We start from the raw sequence: 22,353 nt of genomic DNA on the forward strand, positions 1-22,353 counted from the left end.
GAAAAGGGCAACCGGCGGTTTCCCGCCGGTTTACCCCTGCCCCAAAGAATCCTCCATGGCGGCGCTGCTCGCAGCACCGCCATGGGGATTCCGACCCCCTTCCCGCCATCCAGGATGGCGGGAACGGGTGTCGTGGGGCCCCTGGGGGCCCCTGCACTGCCCATGCCACAGGCCCCATAATGCCCACCCCTAACAGGGCCCCATAATGATTTTCAGTGTCTGCCTAGCAGACACTGAAAATCGCGACGGGTGCCACTGCACCCGTCGCACACCAGCAACTCCGCCGGCTCCATTCGGAGCCGGCTTCATCGTTGCTGGGGCTTTCCTGCTGGGCGGGCGGCCTTTTGTCGGAATGACCCCCATAGTCCTTTTTCAGTTTTAGTTACTGGAAGTATGAAGTGGTGATATACACGGACGCAACAATATACCCAATATGACGTCTTTCACTTGCCTCTGAGGCTTTTATAATCTTAGTCCCTTTTCATAACTTTCACTGCAAATCTTTTGACGACATATATGGGTTTACAATAAGGTGTAAAATTTGGCGTTTTTCAGGCCGCTTCATTTGCGGAGACGGCTTTTCTTTACTTTGACGCTTTAAGCGCCCAAATGAAACGAGGAGGAATGAGGAGGTACGATGAGGAACATTTAGTCCTCTTTTAGTTTTTACTAAGATAGACCGTGCTTTGAACATAAAAGAGGGACGTCTGGTATTTTGGCGTCTCTTCACGATACATGAGAGCGCCATAGGAGACAGGGAACGGGATCCTTCTCCTTTCGATTTCTGAAAGTGAGAGTGGGATTTTGGTCTTAGATATTCTCATTTTCTACCCGAGATGAGGTCGGTTTGCATTAAGGTTTTATCTCCATATGCCTTTCAGATACTTATGGGTGTATACACACACCCTTTAGGATATATGCTTGAGTTTGGACTTGACGTTACGGGGTAGGTTTTCTCTATATATGTTTGTTTAACTCACTTCATTTTCACCTTGGTTTGGGCAATAAAATGGGTGCTCTTGGCCAATCGATTCACTGTTTATCTGTCTTTGTGTAGATGTTATGCCAATTAGGTCGCCAGGAGAGCTTTTTATAGACCTCAGGAGCTGTGGTCTCACACAGTATTAGCATAAGGTATGTTTCTGGATATAACAGTTAATTTTAACTTGACTTTTATTGTTAGTATTTTCTTGACTATGATTTCGCTTTGAGATTTCCTCTCTATTCTCAAGAGACGGTTTGAGACTTCTTTATTTTGGATGCTAGGGATACACTTTTGAGTTTTATCCTTCTTTGACTATTTATATATTGGTGACTGGGGGCCTCTCACGCGCACATCATTTTGTCACATGTGTTCTTCTTATCCAACCATAAGTTATCACTCTGGCAGTTTACTATATGCCACACAACAAGAATAAAGTCTTTTGATATGTATGTTAACAATTATCTTCTTATGGGTGGCTTCATCCAAATCTTACGGCTAACTGTTCACGAGCTGTCACATTACAAGAATATGTTTCACAAATGTCACGGGGATGATGATATTGAATGACCAATGGGTTGTTTTTTTTATTATAACAATGGTTATAATTTGTATCTGTTACAGCCCTGATGAAGTCTTTTGGGATTCATTTCCTCATAAGACGAAACACGTGTTGGCTGTTGTTGCTCTAAATGGACACCTCATGGTTATTTTTGCTCTAAATGGACACTTCATTTCAAGAATAAACTGAACTTTCTTTACTTATATCATGGTCCGACTTTTACTGGAAGACTGTGAACAAGATACCAAGACACGGAGCATATGATTGATTGAACTTTTATTCACGAGTGCCCTGACTTTTGTTGCTTTGTTGTGCATTCCTGCTTGAGAAGTATCTCCAAGGGCTTGAAATGAGCTTGACTCCTGTTTTCAAGTCTCAGGGCCATCAAAGACTTCCTCTATCAGCACCTGGACTCTTTGCTGAGACTCCTGTCCTGCCAAGTGGTGCCCAATCTAGTCCCTGGGCTCTTGAAACGTGAAGTTGGCAGAACAAGAGCTGAAATCCATGACAGAATGCTGTGTGGGGACATTTTCAATGCACCTTCTGCAACGCTGCTGATAAATGATGTGCTGGTGGCTTTGTGACTAAAATCGACCCTCCACCTGCATCACGGCTGGGAGATCGACGTTTTGCGGCTAGAGAAACAGCACTGAACACCTGCTTGAGGCTGCTGATAACGACCCAATCCCCACGCAGCACGGTTTTCTACCACCAGCCGACCAGATTTCTCACGCATCATCCCAGGGCATCAAAGTCATCCTGACCCTGCGGAGATCTGAGGTGCCCCGTCCAGAAATCGACGTATCTCTCTTTTGTGAGGGAGAAAAACAACGCATCGCTGACCCACCCAAGGAAAAAAAACAACGCATGATCATTCTTGCGAGGAAAGAATTGCCACATCGCTGTCTATTCTGAGCATGCTCGCCTGTGCAGCTTTATTTTTGGCACTAACCAGGTACTTTGTGTAAAATCAAGGTTTCCATTGTTTTCTATGGAGTAAGACTCTCAGGTGGTCATTATGACATTGGCGGTGATTTATAAAGTGGTGGAAATACCGCCAACAGACTGGCGATAATTAGCTCCAAATTATGACCATGGCAGTGAGAAATCCCATAGACAGCTAATGAACCACACCATCCGCCAGGGCTTTAACACTATGCATGCCAGCGGTCGCCCTCAACAGCCAGGCGGAAGACAAAGTACCACCCACCATATTACAACACAGCACACCGCCACGATTTCCGGGGTGAAGCAACGCCATCAAAAGCCTGGCGGAAACACTGCACAGAAAACTCACCATCAGAGACGCAGAGAAGGACAACTCCGCCATGGAACTGGAACTGCAAGTCTTTCTGATGCTCTTCTACACCATGGTCCACCTGGAACACCAACGCTGATGAAGACGACGACAGTGAGTACAGCTGCCTAGCACACAAGGGAGTGAGGGAGGAAAAGGAGAGTGACACACACATACGCACAACACACACCATTCTCACACACCATACACACAACCAGCTGCAGACCAAAAACAATGGTCCACGACACACGGCATGGTAATGCAAGGACAAAAAGAAGGCAGTAATGAGAATGTATTGATTAGGAACACCCACCAAATGAACCAATTGGATACAAAAATGATATGTACAAATGTCCACAAAAGGCCAATATCCAGTCCAAAGTACAAAGGGTCTTCATGGCCACAGGGCACAGTCCAAGGCCCAACATGTTTTCTGACTTCATCCACACAGAACTCGCCAGGGGCATCAGTTTGCAAGTGGGCAGGCACCTCAGGGGGATGGGTGGCACCTCAGCCGAATTTGGGTACTTGCCCGCTGGTTCTGGAGGGGGCTCCATGCCCATTTCTCTGTGCTGGGGAGTGCAAGGTCACAGTCTCTCAGGTGGGTGACTTGCCCACTGGTTCTGGAGGGGGCTCCTTGTACAGCAGTCTCTGGAGGGTGGCCTACATGCCCTTTGCTGGAGGTGAGGGCTGCACTGTCACATCTGGAGGTGAGGGCTGCCCTGTGTCGACAGGTGAAGGTGCCTCCTGGGCAGTCGCTGCTGGAGGTGAGGGCTGCAATGCCTCAGCTGGAGGTGAGGGCTCCGTGACCACTGGCAGTGGTGGTGGTGTCACCCTGCCAGCTTCTGCTGGAGATGAGGGCTGCACTGTGTCAGCAGGTGAAGGTGCCTCCTGGGCAGCCTCTGCTGGAGGTTAGGGCTGCACTGTCTCAGTAGGTGAAGGTGCAGCCTCTGCAGGAGGAGTGGGCTGCACTGCCTCAGCTGCAGGTGAGGGCTCCGTGACCATTGGTGGTGGTGTCACCCTGCCAGCCTCTGTTGGAGTTGAGGGCTTCTTCCCCTTCATGGCAGGAGTCGAGAGGGCTTCTTCCCCTTCATGACAGGAGTTGAGGGCTTCTTCCCCTTCATGGCAGGAGTTTAGGGCTGTTTCTCCTTCATGACAGGAGTTGAGGGCTGCTTCCCCTTCTTGGCAGGAGGTGTGGGCTCCTTCACCTTCATGGCAGGAGTTGAGGGCTTCTTCCCCATTCATGGCAGGAGGTGTGGGATCCTCACCTTTCCTGGCTGGTGGAGTGGGATCTTTCACTGTCTTGCCTCCATGACTATGAGATGCCTCCTCTGTCTCCGTGGACTGTTTGGCTGAGGTGTTGGGCTGGGTCATTGGAACCCTGCTCCTACGGGCAGGACCGGGGGGAGGGGAAGGGAAGAGTTCAAGTTGGGCAAGGAAAAGCTTCCCCGGTGGGGTGGGAAGAGGCAGGAGGGATGAGAGTGGAGGTTGAGGGAGTGGTTGTTTGAGGTGTATGTCGGCTGGACTTGGGTGCAGGTGCATGGGCAGTATGCGTGTGTGAAGCGGATGGCTGTTGGGTGTCTGAGTGCTTGCAGTGGTGTCCTTTAGGAGGGGGTACAGACAGAGTGGGAGAGGACACAGGAACGCGTGGATGGATGTTGTGGAGATGTCTGCTAGTGAGGTGTGTGTGCTGCTGGGTGTGGTGATGCTGGTGGTGGATGTTGAGGCAGTGCATGCAGGTGTGAGTGTGGACGTGACTGTGAGGGAGGTGGAGGAGGATGAGGAGGAGGAGACAGTGGAGGCAGTGGATGTGGTTGTGTGTGCAACTGTATGGTGTTTGTGTGAGTGCTTGTGGGCTGAAGTGTGGTGCCTGTGTTTGACTGTGCCACTCTTGTGTGCATGCTCATCTGTATGTGTACCTGGGATGGGTTAGGGTTGAGGAGACTGGGACTGGGATGTAATAGTTGGAGGGGGGACGGTAGGAACAGGGACAATGGCTGCCATCAGAAAGGAGGCCAGAGCCTGAATCGATCTCTATTGGGCCGCCAATCCACTGTGGATGCCCTCGAGGAATGCATTGCATCTGGGATGCCAGCCCATGGATGGCATTCACAATGGTTGACTGCCCCACAGAGATGGATCTCAGGAGGTCAATAGCCTCCTCACTCAGGGCAGCAGAGCTCACTGGGACAGGGCCTGAGGTGTCTGGGACAAAGGAGCTGCCCACGCTCCTGGGTGAGCGGGCACAGGCAAGTCCCTCTCACTGAGGGGCTACTGGGAGGGCAGTTGTGGTATGGGGTGGCGGCTGTACCTGCAGCTGAGGTGTTCACAGAGGTGTCAGTCACCAGCAGGGAGCTGCCATCGGAAGAGGTATCTGAGTCTATGTTGTCACCTCCTGTCTCTGTCGTGGTGCACCCATCGACCTCCGTCCCACTGGCTCCCTCGGCTTCGGTGGACTCTGCCTCCTGTGTCCTGTGGGATGCAGCTCCCTCTGTCACCGGTGCCCCTGCTCCTCTGCCAGATGATGCTAATGCACACATGGACAGGATGACAGAAGAAAAAAGGGAGAGAGAGAGAGAATGGGAGCACTAGGTCAGTTACTACACCAACACCACAAAAGGCATACACAGTATCGTCACACACAGGAATCAGGATTGGCCACTATGCATTGCACTGCCAAACAATTGGCTAGATGCCACAGCAAGATGAGAGCCATCCACCGCCAACTGCACCCCTCCTGGGACCCACTAAGCCCTGTCTGACATGGATTGCAACCTAGATAGGTCACCTTGTTTTCCCTTTCAACCATTACCCTTGAGCTTGATCACGATGCAATATCTGGCCTTGCATTAAGGGGCACCCACTAACTGACACCCACCGCCAGGATCCCATGCCACATACAAATTATTGTTGTAACGCCCACAGTACTCACCCCCTTGTGGTTGCTGTGATGCCCTCAAACTCCCATCCAGCTCTGGGTAGGCCACCACCAGTATGCGGGCCATCAGGAGGGTGAGGTTCTGATGGGCACCCCTTCCTCGTTGGGAGGCCATCCCCAGCCACGGGCTCCCGTACCCAGCATCTCAGGTCCTCCTACCTTTTTCAACAGTGGATGTTCCACCTGGCATAGACTCCCAGGGTCCGCACGTCCTTGGCGATGGCACACCATAATCCCTTCTTTTGATAGGTGCTGGCCTGCGATAGAGATGGGAGGACACCATTACACATACAATCCAGCCTGTCACACATATGGCCCACCAATTCCGTTTCCATCACCATTGGCACACACATTGCCCGGCGCACACCATGTACACCACCACAAGACATTCCCCCCTCCGATGACACGTTGCTTGCACACACATCTCCATGCATCCTTCACATAAGCATCATGCCCAAGGTCTACTTATCTGTTGGTCTGGAGGCCCATATAGCAATCTGTACTGGGGTAGGACCCCATCCACCAATCGCTCCAACCCCACAGTGAAGGCAGGGGCCCTTTCCTCGGTCACACGGGCCATGGTAGGTTCCAGACACAGGTCACAGCAGTACACGTAGTGTAGGTGTTCTCCTGTTGAAGGTCAGGAACAAGTGAGGAATCAGATAGAAAATGGCGGTCATGTCCGTGGCAGTGTACACCGTCGCCGTCGGCGCTGATCCCCATTGGCCACTGTACTCCAAGGAGCCCCATATTATCCAATGAGGAATTGCATGGCGGTGCTAGGCCGCCTTCCGCCACGACGCCCGTCAGCAGAGTTACCTCACTTCTACCTGTCCCTACATAAAGGACAGGCGGTCACCATTTCATGGTGGTGGACAACAATCAGATTAACCTTAACGGTGTCACTGCCTAGATTTGCACATACCTTACCATTCCCACTGTCCCATCACATAAATGCACTATGTACATTGAGGTGGGGGATCCATTGTTCAAATTGTGACAGCCTACTCACTCTTGATACCTACCACTGTGGATGAATGGGGGAGAAGACAAACCCCATGTACAGACCTGTTGTTAACTTGGCTACACTGGGGGACAGGCACATTATACTGACTTAGAGACTGGACAGGGTCACAATCACAGAGCTGTGTGCCCAATTGGAGCCTGACCTGATACCAGCTATCCATCATCCGACTGGGATCCCTCTCTAGTGCAAGTGCTATCAGTGCTCCATTTCCTGGCAACTGGTTCTTTCCAAGCGGCAGTGAGCTTGGCAGCAGGAATGTCACAGCCAATGTTTTCAATTGTGCTGGCAAGGGTTTTGTTTGCCCTGGTGAAACACATGTGCAACTACATTGCTTTCCCCCGGGTGGAAGATTTGGACACTGTGAAGGGAGGATTCTATCCAATGGGGCATACCCCCAATATTATTGGGGCGATTGACGGTACACATATAGCGTTTGCCCCCCCCTCCAGAATGAACAGGCGTTCAGGAATCGTAAGAGTTTCCACTCACTGAATGTGCAAATGGTGTGCCTGACGGACCAGTACATCTTCCACATCACTGCCAAATATACTGGGTTGGTGCATGATGCCTTTGTACTGAGGAACAGGAGCATCCCAAATGTGATGGCCCAACTAGAGAGGCACAGGGTGTGGCTAATAGGTGAGCCATAACTCCCACCCGCTGTATGTCAGTGTATGCCTTCAGGTGTTATCCCCATAGCACTGTGTAAGGCTAAATGTTGTCCCTCATTACCTGCAGGTGACTCTGGCTACCCAAACCTATTGTGGCTCCATGACTCCTATGAAGAATGCCAGGACAGGGGCTGAGGTCTGTTATAATGAGGCACATGGGTGAACCAGAAGAATAATCAAGAGGACCTTCGGGCTCCTGAAGGCCAGGTTCAGGTGCCTCCATCTGACAGGTGGATCTCTGTGATACTCATCTGGAAAGGTCTGCCAGATAGTAGTCAAATCCTCATATCTAAACAGGGTCCCTGAGCTAGATACAGAGAGTAACACACAGGGAAGCAATACTATGAGTATAACGTAGTTTACTCTCCATTAACATAGCAAACATAGGAATGGAAATCTTAAATTCAAATATACAACATACAATATATTTCAATTTAGATATTTATTATAGCTAATTAAACATTCAGTTCGCACATAATATAATCAACATAGAATCAACTAAAAAAATATAATACAACCCCCTAACCTAAATGAAACATACATATATGAAAACATAAATAACATGCCAGTAAATACGCAAAAATAAACAAATAACACAGAACTAACAAAATCACAAAATAGTATACATACAAATTTACAACCGCCTCATACATGAGAGGATATTTAAACAGCACAATAAAGTTACTGCTTTGATGCTACAATTATGCGTTGTAGTTTGGATTGTATAAAATTCAACATAATAACAGCCAATTCTAGGTTATAATTTCCTGATTCAAATTCTCGTGTTACAGGCCTGATGGTAGCCAATCCTGGTCAGGGCTTCAAATTTGCCAATATCAAACACTTCATGCCAATGTTCAAGACATGCCAATTTACAAGCCGACGCGCGTTTCGGTGAGTGAAGAAAAATATAAATACACCTTCATCAGGACTTTATGATTCAGTATAATTGGCATACGTACATCTTGTAATCTGCCTATCAAAGAAACATCAAAATTATTCATTACAATTCTTTGCAATACACGTTCGTGCGAGTACCGGACTGCTCACCGCTACGCTTCTTACTGGTCATTTTTCAGGCTTATCAGGGCCTTTCCAATCTTCATTACCAAACAAGCCTTTTACCTACGCACCTGCAGCTGCTTGGCGCAGCCATTCTAACTACAGCTCTGTACCATCCAACTCAGTCCAATTTAGTGATTACAGAGATACTTCGCCACTATACGCCACCACTTACTCACTGAAACCAGCAGGCCCCAGCCTTGATGAAGTCACCTGTGTGACGAAACACGTGTTGGCTGTATCTCCATGATGATCTAATGCTTTCTAAGCATCTACAAATAAAGACACCATCTACAAAACGGATTTGAGACTCATTTCAACACAATTCTTCTCCCAACCTACGGAACCACACCAGCATTATCTTTGCTTGTTTCAATGTTGGACATTACTCTCTGTGTGCTGTGGCCATTTTGTCCCATAACATCAGTTATACGTCAATACTTCCAATGGCACACAGGTGAGACAGTGGAACTGATGATTACTCTGATTATTGATGTTTTCTCTGTGGCTGTAGCATGATGGCATTCACTTCCTTTGCATCTCAATTTACTGTCACCTATGGCTTCTCATTTTCCAGATGTTGGTGATATGACAACAATGTCCTGATGTGATCACTACAGACAGTTACAGGTCATTATTTGTATGCTATCACAGTGTTCAGATCATTTGCACTAGATGTGACTATTCCCACAAATGCAAATTTTCAACACATAAAACAGTGTCACTCAAATTGTGTTCAAGGGTGTTTATTGTAGTGCAAATAAGCGACTGAAAAGTGCAATGGAATGTGATGATGGTGGAGGAAAGTCCAGGGTATTGTTCCAGTCTGTTTGCAGCACAGGTCCAGTGTCCAAGGGGCCATAGGAAGGGGAGCAAAGGCAGTTCAAAGTGGACAAGATGACAGGGTGGGACGCAAGGGGGACAATCAGGAGAGTCTCATTTCCTGGCAGCGGTCTTGGTCTTGGCAAGTGTCTCTGGCTTCTGTCTGGGTCGCAGGGAACGTTTGCGGGGTGATTCACCTTCTGCAGGGGGAGGGGTGCTGGTGGCCTGTGAGTCCTGTGGTGGGGAATCCTTTCCACTGGCTGCAGTGAATGTGGTGGGCTGGTCAATAGACTGGCTAGTTGTAGGGGCCTGCTGGTGTGCCGTCCATTCCCTCATAATGCTGGCCATGTCTGCCAGCACCCCTGCTATGGAGATCATGGTGGTGTTGAGGGCCTGCAAGTGCTCCCTGATCTCCTGATGGTGTTCCTCCTGCAGCCGCTTGTTCTCCTGCATGTTGTTCAGGATCTGGCCCATTGTGTCCTGGGATTTTTGGTGAGCTCCTAGGACATTAGTGAGTGCCTCATGGAGAGTCAGTTCCCTGGGCCTGTCCTCCCCCTGGTGCCCAGCAGTCCTCCCAGTGTCCCTGCTGCCCTGTGCCCCTGTCCCCTGAATGGTGTGCCCACTGCCACTGACCCCAGGTCCCTGATTGTCTTGAGGGCGAGGTGTGGACTAGGTTCCCTGTACAGGTGGGCACACTGCTGATTGACATGTCCTGGGGACAGAGGTGTGGGTATGCTGGGTGGGTGCTGTAGTGTTGGATACTGATGGGGGAGGCTCTGTTGTGGACTATGAGTGGTCTGGGGTGACCGATTGACCAGTGGTCCCTGATGGGCCAGGTTGTGATCCAGATTCTGAAGTCCAGAGTTACTGTCCTCACTGGGGCATCTTCTGTTGGGGGAAAGGATAGTTGTGGCACCTCCTCTCCGCTGAGACTGACTGGGGCAACTGCAGGGATGTAAGTGATGTATTATGTTTCATGTCGGTGACATATTGTACATCCCTATCTTCCCCTGTATCCTTGCTGTTTCCCTTCTACCTTTGAATGTGTATGGTGATGTATTGTGGGATTGTTATTACCCCTATGCTGTGCATGCTTTGGTGAAGGGTGTCCATGCAGGGCTGGGAGGGCTGCCCATGCACTGGTATGACATGCAGGGCCTGGCATTGGGGTTAGTCATCTGTGTTGGTGCAGCGTGTGGGATGGAGTGGAGTGATGGGAGTGAGGGTGAGGGTGTGAGATGGCATGCAGGTATGGGGGATCATAAGTGGTAAATGTTGACTATAAGTGTCCATTTCTCCAGCTACTCCAGTGAGTCCCTCAGGATGCAGTAATGCGAAGACTTGCTACTCTCATGCTGTAAGCTGTGGGGGAGGAGGTGGGGGTCCTCTGTATGGCAAGCTGGTGCCTTGCTGCCATGGGACGTACCTTCCCTCGTAGGTCGTTCCACCTCTTCCTAATGTCGTCCCTTGTTCTTGAATGCTGTCCCACGGCGTTCACCCTGTCCACGATTCTCCGTCATTGCTCCATCTTCCTTGCAATGGATATCTTCTGGACCCGTGCTCCAAAGAGCTGTGGCTCTACCCTGACTATTATCTCCACCATGACCTGCAACTCCCCATCTGTGAAACGTGGGTGCCTTTGTGGGGCCATGGGCTTTGTGTGGTGTGTGTAAGTTTGTGGGTGTTGGGTAGTGTGATTGGGCGTATGTAGTAGAGTGCATGAGGGATGTATGGATGGGTGTGTGTAGTTGTCTCAGTGGTCTTGATGTCTGTCTGATGGCAATGATTTGTATTCATAGGAGATTGTGGGTAATGTGGGTTTGTGTTTTATAGTGGTGTGATTGGGTGTGTGTGGTGTGTGTATGGGTATCAGGTGTGTGTTTTTGGTATTGGCCAATGTTGTGTAGTTTAGTATTTGGCTGTTCATTCTGAGCGCGGCGGTGTGTACCGCTGCTGAATGTCTGCTGTGGTGATTTGTGGGTCATGATGTGGTGGGCGTTGTTTTGTTGGCGTAATGGTATGGATGTTGGTACCGACCGTTTACCACTGACCTTTGGGCTGGTGGATTTGCGTATGTGGCTGTATTCTGTCGGTTTGGTGTGTGTCTGTCATAATATGGCGAACGGATATCTGCCACCGCGGCGGTGTGTTGGCAGCCGTCAGCGCGCCAGTAAGTGGGATTTACCACCAATGTCATAATGAGGGCCTTAGTGTTTTGAAAATTCATATCTTGACTTGTGTATGTTTGATTTTTGTCATTAGATAAATATTGCCTATTTTTCTAAACTGGTGTTGTGTGCATTTTTGTGTGTTTTCACTGTATTACTGTGTGTTTGGTACAAATACTTTACACATTGCTTCTGGGATAAGCCTGCCTGCTCGTGCCAAGCTACCAAGAGGGTAAGTGGGGATTAACCAGGTGTGTTTCTCCTTTGCCCTGACTAGTTTGAGGGTCCTTGCTTGGACAGGGGGTAACCTGACTGCCAACCAAAGATCCCATTTCTAACAACTAATAGCTATTAGTTGTTAGAAATGGGGTCTTTGGTTGGCAGTCAGGGGTCTTTACTTGAAGCTTCCATTTTTCGGGTTTGTCTATTGTCAATTAGATGGGAACCCGGAACCTGGCCTGTGCTCAATAAATGAGCAGTTGTGTAGATTTTCTCATTGACTTCATTGTTCATTCTTGAAACCTGCGAAACTGCTTTACTGTGGATCAGTGTCCCTTGTCCGTGGGGCGTTTTATTGGTAAATGGTCAGCGGTTGCTGGCTCTTACTCACAATGGGGGGGGGCAGCAGGGGAGGTACAATAATAATAAAAGATAAAAGAAAAGAAACAGCACTTACCTTTGGACGGACATCCCCCTCTCAATGTCTCTCCTTCTGTCCTTGGTCCAACTCGCGACGGGACCCAGGAAACTGCACAGGCCAATCCTGGTGCTGCTTTCATGCTGGTAACCAGCATGAAAGCAGCGTCAAGTTTGGTAGGAGTGGGCTATCTCAGCGCTCACCAGAGCGCTGGAGGCCTGTGCCTTCTCTAACTCAGCTGTCTTAAGACAGAGAGATGTTTAAAGTGCACATTGCCAAAGGGAAATGCACACTTTGAACAAGTGCACTGCTTCCTGCTGCCACTCAGCAGCAATTGCCGCCCCATCCTGACACTCGGTTCAGGACAGGGCGCTGAAAAATAAAATGGTAATAAACAAAATTTTATTTTTCTGTCCTGGGGGCATTTTTCTAAGTGGAGCAATGCTCCTCTGCCCACATGAAGGGGCTGCCCTGCAAATGGCTGCAGCTGCCTGCCATTTATGCAATACAGTTGATGATAATGTTCTTATTTGTGGGTAGTGGGAAGTTAGCATTGATATAAAGATTGGATTCTAATGTAGTGGTTTGATCCTTTGACAGCCACAAAGTCTCCTTTATTGGTGTCTGATCATCTTACCCATTGTGTTTGGCAATGTCATGCAGGTGAACTACTTGTAATTCTAATGCTTGCTTATCCCTACTGTTGTGCAAGGATACCAACCACAGCAGGTTGCAAAATATGTCCCATGAATTTCCTTGTTGCTTTTGTATTCTGTGCCCTTCCATACCCTGCCACCAGACAGATATACCAAGACAGTGTATCACATTTGACAAATTTTGTTATTTGAATTTATTCCATTTTGGACTAGATTTTGTCATGTTGGAACTTTAATGCCCTTACATGGCTCTGTGAGAATGGACATCCTGTTTGCTGTATGCATTGCTGCATGTTTGTGGGTGTATCGCTCATCTGCTTTTTCATTAATAGCTTTAAAGTGTTTATTACATTTTTGTTTTGTTGTGGTGAAGGTCGTTTAGCAGATTCCTTGCTTTGCTCGACCCGACCCAGGATGTTTCTTGGTCAGGACTAAGTGCCAGATGTACATAGCTTTTTCTTGGTTGCAAACGGCCCGATTCGCAAGAACAAGCATTTTTCCCACTACCCAAATTTGCAATTCGGTAATCTATTTAATGAATTGCAAAATGGGTTTGCCACTCGCTTTTAGAAAGGGGCATGCCAAGGGCGTCCCTTACTAATAGTGAATCACAGTGGTATGTATGATTGTTTTGTGACGTTGACTGTGGTCGCAAAACAATTGCAGTTACCACCAATTTCAAATTTGTGGTAACCCATTCGCAAAAGGGAAGGATTCCCCAAGGGACCCCTTCCCCTTTGTGAATGCATGCAAAAACTTTTTTTAAGAGTAGGCAGTGGTCCCACATACCACTGCTTACTCTTAAAAAATGAAACTGAAACGTTTAATTTTTTGCTTTTTAAACTCATTCCTTTTTCCTTTAAGGTAAACGCAATGTGTTTGAAAAAAAAGATTGCTTTTTTTAAAAGCAATCACAGACGGTTGTCTGCTGACAACAGCAGGCCACCATCCCTGTGATTTTTGAGATTCCCAGTAAGTTGCAAATTGCAACCTACCTCATTAATATTGGTAAGGTAGGTCTACTTGCACCGCACAGGGAATCGCAAAAGAAACTCAATGCAGTTTTGTACATTTAGAATGGCGATTTCCCAATTTCAGTTCGCTTGGACTCGCAATTAGGAAATTGCAATTCCAAACGTTCGTACATGTGGCCCTTAGTAGGTTGACAAGTTTTAATGGAGAGCGAAGAGGGTTAAGATTTAGTTTTATTTCTATCATTAAATTAAATTTTAAATTTACCCTCACTTGTATTTAACCTTGTAATGATATACAACTGTCTGATTGGAGGGGCCAAGCCATATTTCTATAGGTTTTTTGCAAGCTGAATAGTGCCTCCTTTCAGTCTTCACTGAATTCTGAACCTCACATTTTTTTGAGAGCGCCTCCCTGACATGTCAGTTTTTATTTTTGGTCTGTCAGTCGGTATTCCCACTGCCAGGCCAGCAGATGTGAAAGCTGCTGATCTCATTTCTCTCAATAATACACAATAACAGCAGGTTATTCTGCAACACAGACAACTATACAAAATACCTAATGCAAGCTCAGGTGCAATTAAGAGACAAAGGCAGTGATATGACAAAAGCAATGTATCTGTATGCCTTCCCAAGAAAAAATAAATTAAAATAGGTCTGACAGTAGTATATGTTCTATTGTTCTATTGATCATTTAACTCAATGCGGATAGTATATATATTCAGTTAAAAAAATGAAAGGTTACAGGTACGTTACAGTTAGGCTCACATTTTAAAAGTATGAAACAATAGAAATTCATCCGTTATGGAGATACCGCAAGTACCTCGTGCCTTAGTTAACTATAACTCGTGCTGTCGCCATGCACAGTTTTTTCGTCAAAAATTTTACAGCATATATTATTTTGATATTATCAATGGCGTTATCAAAGATGTCATGAATGCTGTCATCTCTGGGGTCATTGCAGTGCATGGCCAGGGTGCGAGATATAGATACCTTAGGGCACAAGTTACAGTTACTTGAGGTAACTCTAACTATAACCGGTGAATTTATATGGTTTCATAAGTTTAAAACGTGAGCCTAACTATATTGTCCCAGTAACCTTTGGATTTTTAAGTGAATTTCTATAGTTTTTAAAAAATTGTATTTCCTAACTATAATGTCTCTGTAACCTTTGTTTTTTCCAGTGAATTTCTATGTTTTTTTAACACAGAGACCCTCATTACAACCCTGGCGGTCGGTGATATAGCGGCGGTAATACTGCCAACAGGTTGGCGGTAAATACCGCCAAATTATGACTATGGCGGAAAGAGCTCAGGCAGACAGCCACTTTACCACACCGACTGCCAGGGCGGAATCAACAGGCACCACGGCGGTAGCCACCAACAGCCAGGTGGAAGCCAATGTTCCGCCTACTGTATTAAGAGACACCAATCCACCACCTTTTCCGGGGAGGTACCAATGACATCAAAAGCCTGGTGGAAACACTGCACAGAAGGAAAACGACTCACCTATGGAGACTCAGGGAAGAACCACGCCGCCATGGAGCCCGAACTGTGTACATTTCCAATGCTGTTCTACATCCTGCTCCACCACGAACACCAACGATGGCGAAGACGACCATCGTGAGTACAGCTGCCTAGCACACAGGGGAGGGAGGGAGGAAAAAGAGAGTGACACACACATGCAACACGCAACACCCCCACCCCCAACACCATACACACAAGCAAATGCAGTAACATAATATATTTACCCCATACCCCTCAGGAATAATGCAAGGACAACACAAATAGATTAAAGTGAGTGTAATAAGATAAATAAAGTAGTAATACATGCATCCAACCCAAAAGTATATACATATTTACAAATCAAGGGGCACTGTCCAGTCCTCATTGTTCGTGGGCCACAGGGCCACATTACAAAGTCCAAGGCCCCACTTGACTTATGCAACAACACGGAGAGAACACAGCAGGGGCATCAGTTCGAAAATAGGCAGGCACCTCAGGGGGACGGGGAATGGGGGGGTACCTCAGCCGGCAGATGGAACAACACCTCTGGTCCTGGAGGGGGCAACATGCCATGTGCTTGGTCCTGGGGAGTGCAAGGCCGCAATCTCTCAAGTGGGTGACTTGCCCACATGCTCTGGAGGGGGCAACATGCCCTGTGCTTGGTCCTGGGGAGTGCAAGGCCACAGTCTCTCAAGTGGGTGACTTGCATACATGCTCTGGAAGGGGCAACATGCACTGTGCTTGGTCCTGGGGAGTGCAAGGCCACAGTCTCTCAAGTGGGTGACTTGCCCACATGCAGCCACAGTCTCTCAAGTGGGTGACTTGGCCACATGCTCTCGAGGAGGCAACATGCCCTGTGCTTGGTCCTGGGGAGTACAAGCCACAGTCTCTCAAGTGGGTGACTTGCCCACATGCTCTGGAAGGGGCAACATGCCCTGTGCTTGGTCCTGGGGAGTACAAGCCACAGTCTCTCAAGTGGGTGACTTGCCCACATGCTCTGGAAGGGGCAGCATGCCCTATGCCTGCTCCTGGGGAGTGCAAGGCAACAGTCTCTCAATTGGATGACTTGCCCACATGCTCTGGAGGGGGCAACATGCCCTGTGCTTGGTCCTGGGGAGGGTAAAGCCACAGTCTCTCAGGTGGATGGCTTCTCCACTGGTTCTGGAGGGGGCATTGTGCCCTGTGATCTTCATCCTGGAGAGGATTGGGTGAGTGGATGGCTTCTCCACTGGTTCTGGAGGGGGCATCATGTCCTGTGATCTTCATCCTGGAGAGGATCGGGTGAGTGGATGGCTTCTCCACTGGTCCTGTGATGCAGGTGTTGGGGACGCAAGGTCACAGTCTCTCAGCTGGGTGTCATACCCACAGGATTTGCAGGGGCAGGCCGCACAACAGGCCATGGACGCAGGACTACACACTGTCCGCCGGTGGTGATGGCTGCTCAGTGATGGTGATGCTGATGTTGCCGCTGGTGGTGGGGGAAGCTCCTCCCCATCCCCTGCAGCCTCTGACGGCTGCCCACTGGTGCTACTGCTGCTGGTGGAGCTGGTGGTGCTGCTGCTGGTGGTGGGGATAAGCTCCTGCCCATCCCCTGCAGCCTCGGGCAGCGGCACCACCATGGTTGTTGGTGTGGGCTCTGACTGAGTCCCAGCACTAGGTCCCTTGTCCTTTCTGCCTGTTGGTGCAGGCCCTTTGCCCTTCCTAGCAGCAGCTGGGGATGTCTCCATGGTCCTCTTGGCAGTAGCTTGGGGTGGCTCCTTGGTCCTCGTGGCAGCAGCTGGGGGTGGCTACTTGGTCCTCTTGGCAGCAGCTGGGGGTGGCACCTTGCTCCTCTTAGCAGCAGCTGGGGGTGGTTTCTTGGTCCTCTTGGCAGCAGCTGGGGGTGGCTCCTTGGTCCTCTTGACAGCAGCTGGGGGTGCCTGGCAGCACTTGTGGTAGGCACCCTTTCAGTGTGGTTGACTGGTGCCCGGGATCCTTTCCCACTAGGAGTTTCTGTGGACACTACTGGGCCTGTGGACTGGGTGGCTGAGATGCTTACCTGGGTTTTAGTCACCCTGGCCAGACGTGAAGGATAGGGGTTAGGGGTTGGGAAGAGGTCAATGGTGGAGAGGAAAAGCTTGTTAGGGACATTGGGGCGGGAACAGGGAGAAGGTTTGGGAGTGGAGGAAGAGGGAGTGGTTATAGGAGGCATCTGTCTTCTGTGTTTGGGTGCAGGTACATGAGCTGGATGCTGTTGTGAGGTGTATGGCTGTTGGGTGTCTGAGTGCTTGCGTTTGTGTACTTTAGGAGGAGGGGGCACAGACACAGTGGGAGAGGACACAGGGGACGTGTGCATGGATGTTGGGGTGGTGACTGCCAGTGAGGTGTGTGTTCTGATAAGTGTGCTGGTGATGTAGGTAGTGAATGAGGATGTAGTGCATGCTGATGTGAGTGTAGACGCAACTGGGAGGGAGGTAGAGGACGAGGAGGAGGGGGACATAGTGGAGGCAGTGGATGTTGGTATGTTTACATCTGGATGGTGTGTGTGTGAGTGTCTTTGGGAAGATGTGTGGTGCCTGTGTTTCTCTGTGCAACTCTTGTGTGTTGTCCTGTGTGCATGCTCGTCTGCCTGTGTGCTTGTGATAGGTTGGGGTTGAGGGGAATGGAATTGGGTAGAGGAAGTTGGAGGGGTGAGGGTGGAAACAGGCAAAGGCTGCCATCAGAGAGGAGGCCAGAGCCTAGATTGATCTCTGTTGGGCTGCCAAGCCAGTGTGAATGCCCTCCAGAAATGTATTGGACTGTTGCATTTGGGCTGCCAGCTCATGGATGGCATTCACAGTGGTTGACTGCCCAACAGAGATGGATCTCAGGAGGTCAATAGCCTCCTCACTCAGAGCAGCAGGGCTAACTGGGCAGGGCCTGAGGTGCCTGGGGCGAAGGAGATGCCCACCCTCCTGGTTGAGAGGGCACAGGCAACTCACTGAGGGGCTGCTGGGAGGACAGTGCTGGTACAGGGGGTGGCAGCTGTACCTGTAGCTGGGGTGGGCACAGAGGTTTCCGCCACCATCAGGGAGCTTCCATCGGAGAAGGTATCTGTGTCTGAAATGTCCCCGTCCAGTCTCTGCCGTGGTGCTCCCCTTGCCCTCCGTCCCACTGGTGCCCTCACCGTCGGTGGACTCTGCCTCCTTGGTCCTGAGGGATGCACCTCCCTAGGTCGCCTGTGCCTCTGCTCCTCCACCAGATGATGCTAGTGCCTATAAGGACAGGGTGACAAAACAAAAAGTGGTGGGAGAGACAAAGGATTCACTTGGGAATTTCTGCACCAACACCACTGTTGGCGCACACAACACACTTACACACAGGGAACAGCCCTACACACTAGGCAATGCACTACCAACAACAATGCTAGTCACCAGGGTATGGGGAGGGACACATAACGCCAACTGCAGCATACCTGAGACCCACACACCCCTGCCCAGTAGTGGATGCTTACTAGCTAGGTTGGAGGAATTTCACATCAGAACCCTGCCCAACATGGGACCTACTCTGCAATGTCAGGCCTGGCCTAGGGGCACCCACAGGCACACATCCCCCACCTGGATACCACTTCACTAGGCGTAAATAGTAATGATGGGCACTGTACTCACCCCCTTGTTGCTGCTGTGATGCCCCCAAGCGCCCATCCAGCTCCGGATAGGCTACTGCCAGTATGCGGGCCATTGGGGGGGGGTCAGGGTTCGACAGGCACCCCTTCCTTGTTGGGAGGCCATTCCCAGCTGGGCCTCGGCCGTCTACAGTGCCCAGCATCTCAGGTCCTCCCCCTGTTTCCCACAGTGGGTGCTCCACCTGCCATAGACCCCCAGGGTCCGCACGTCCTTGGCGATGCCACGCCATATACCCTTCTCTTGATGGACGCTGACCTGCAGAGGAAATAAACACAGGGAAAGGTATTAGTTAGACCGTCCTGCCTGTTACACTCATGGCCCACCATAGCCCTTCCCATCCCCTTACACACAGACCTGGCCCAGCATACATGTTGCATGCTGACCTGGGCCCATCCACCAACCCCCCCTACATGAGACCTTCACACGCAGCATTCCATGCATTCATGCCCCATGCATCGTGCTCACAGTGTACTGACCTGTTGGTCTGGAGGCCCATACAGCAGTCCGTACTGGGGTAGGATCCTATCCACCAGTCTCTCCAACTCCGCCGAGGTGAAGGTGGGGCCCTTTGCCCAGTCACATGGGCCATGGTAGGTTCCAGGCACAGGTGACAGCAGCACATGCAGTGTAGGTCTTAACCTGTTGAAGGTCAGGGAGCAAGTGAGTGAACAGATAGAAAAAATGGCGGTGACGTCCATGGCGGTGCATACCGTCACCGCCGGCGTACATCACCATTGGCCACTGTACCCTATAGGGCCCAATGATAACCAATGAGGAGTTGCCCGGCAGTTCCCGACCGCCTCCCGCAATGGAGCACAACGTCAGTGGAATTACCTCACCCCCCTCCCTGTCCCTCCATACAAGACAGGTGGACGCCATTTCGGGGGGGGCGCAGGCCAAGGATCCTAACTGCATCACAGTTCACAATTGTACATTCAGGACATATGCCACTAATAAATAAAAAAATCACATCACGCATTACAGTTTTTGCCACATAGATTGCAACCGCTGTGGATGAATAGAAGATGGAGACATCCCCCTGTGTACAGACCCCTGGTGGACTTGGCAGCAATGGAGGACAGGCACATCATCCTCACCTACAGACTTGACAGGGCCACAATAACTGAGCTGTGTGCCCAACTGGAGCCTGACCTGATATCTGCTATCCATCACCCCACTGGGATCCCCCTCTTGTGCAAGCGCTATCTGTACTCCATTTCTTAGCAACTGGTTCTTTCCAAGTGACAGCGGGCTTGGCAGGAGGAATGTCTCAGCCAATTTTCTCAATAGTGCTGACAAGAATGTTGTCTGCCCTGATTAAACACATGTGCAGCTACATAGTTTTCCCCCAGGTAGAAGATTTGGCCACAGTGAAGGCTGACTTCTATGCAATGGGACATATCCCCAACGTAATTGGGGCGATTGAGGGAACACATATTGCTTTTGCCCCCCGACAAAATTAACAGGTCGAAAACGTTTTCACTCGATGAATGTACAGATGGTGTATTTGGTGGACCAGTACATCTCCCACGTCAATGCTATGTATCCTGGCTCATTGCATGATGCTTTTATCCTGAGGAATAGCAGCATCCCAAATGTGATGGTCCAGCTGCAGAGGTACAGGGTATGGCTAATAGGTGAGCCCTGGTTCCCACCCAGTGGATGTTGGTGTATGGGTATGGTGTGGGCCATAAGGGTTAGTGTGTGGCTAACATTGTCCCTCAATATTTGCAGGTGACTCTGGTTAACTCAACCTATCATGGCTACTGACCTATGTGAGGAATCCCAGGACAAGGACAGAGGAATGTTACAATGAGGCACATGGGCGAACAAGAAGGATAATTGAACGTACCTTTGGCCTCCTGAAGGCCAGGTTTTGGTGCTTCCATCTAACAGGTGGATCCCTGTGCTACTCACCCAAAAAGGTCTGCCAGATCATTGTGGCATGCTGTATGTTGCACAACCTTACCTTGAGATGCCATGTGCATTTTCTGCAGGAGGAGGAGGCTGGAGATGGCCGTGTGGCAGCAGTGTACCCTCAGGACAGTGAAGATGAGGAGGCCGAGGATGAGGATGAGGACAACCGAACTGCAAGGATTAGGCTATACTTTCAATGACAGACAGGTAAGACAGTGTAACTTCACATTTCATTGACAGTTTTATGTTTGACATTGTCACTGGCAGGCTGTGAATTCCCACTTCTATGCTCACTCACTGTACCCTTTGGAAACTCTTTTTGCCGATGTTGTTGTTGCCCCACTATTGCTCGTGGTGTGTTCACTGCAGCCAAATACAGGTCTTTCCTTTGTAAACATTACTGTACAGTTGAATTGCAATGTTTCCACCTTGTTACACAAATACATACTTAAATCATTTGACATACTCCACACTTGTATTTTTTCATGTGTGTTTATTGCAGTGCTCTTATGAAAAGGGGGAAGTGCAGTGGGCTGGGGTGATGATGGAAGAAAGTCCAGGTTAGAGTCCAGTCTATTTGTAGCACAGGTGCATTGTCCAATGGGCCATAGGAAGGGGAGCAAGTGCAGTTCAAGGTGGACAGGGTGACAGAGTGGGACAGAAGGGTGACAATCAGGAGAGTCTTATTTCCTGGCGGGGTTCTTGGCAATAATCTCTGGCTTCTGCCTGGATCCCAGGGAACGTTTGCGGGGTGGTTCTCCTTCTGCAGAGGGAGGGGTGCTGGTGGCCTGTTGGTCCTGTGGCGGGGCCTCCTGTCCACTAGCGGCAGCGCAGGTGGAGGGCTGTTCAGTAGTCTGGATAGTGGAGGGGCCCGCTGGTGTGACACTGCCTCCCTCATGATGTTGGCCATGTCTGCCAGCACCCCTACAATGGAGACCAGGGTGTGTCCACTGTCACTTACCCCAGGTCCCTGATTGTCTTGGGTTTGTGTGGTGCCCTGGGGTCCCTGTAGTGGTGGACACACTGCTGATGGACGTGTCTTTGGGAAGAGGTATGGGCACGCTGGGTGGGTCCGTGGTGGTGTTTCCTGAGGGGGGGAGGCTCTGTGGTGGTTTGTGACTGTGCCTGGGTAACCGACTGTCCGGAGGTAGCTGATGGGCCAGGTTGGACATTCAGATCCAGGCGAGCAGAGTCGCTATTATCACTGTGGGCCTCTTCTGTGGGGGCCTGGATGTTGATGGCACCTCTTCTCCGGTGACATTAGCTGGGATGCCTGTGGGGATGTAAATGCAGTGTTATTATTTCTGTGTGTGACATATTGTGCATGGGTGGGTTGCCCTCTATGGTTGTTATTGCCCTGGCAGCTTTGCCTTGTTAATTTGGTGGGCTAGCTGATTGTCTCTAGTGTGCATGCTTCAGTTATAGGTGTCCATGCAGGTCTGTGAGTGGCTTCCATGCATTGGTGGTGCATGCAGGGCTTGGCATTGGGATGAG

This window comes from Pleurodeles waltl, chromosome 2_1, assembly GCF_031143425.1.
Source record: "Pleurodeles waltl isolate 20211129_DDA chromosome 2_1, aPleWal1.hap1.20221129, whole genome shotgun sequence".
NCBI classification, from domain to species: Eukaryota; Metazoa; Chordata; class Amphibia; order Caudata; family Salamandridae; genus Pleurodeles; species Pleurodeles waltl.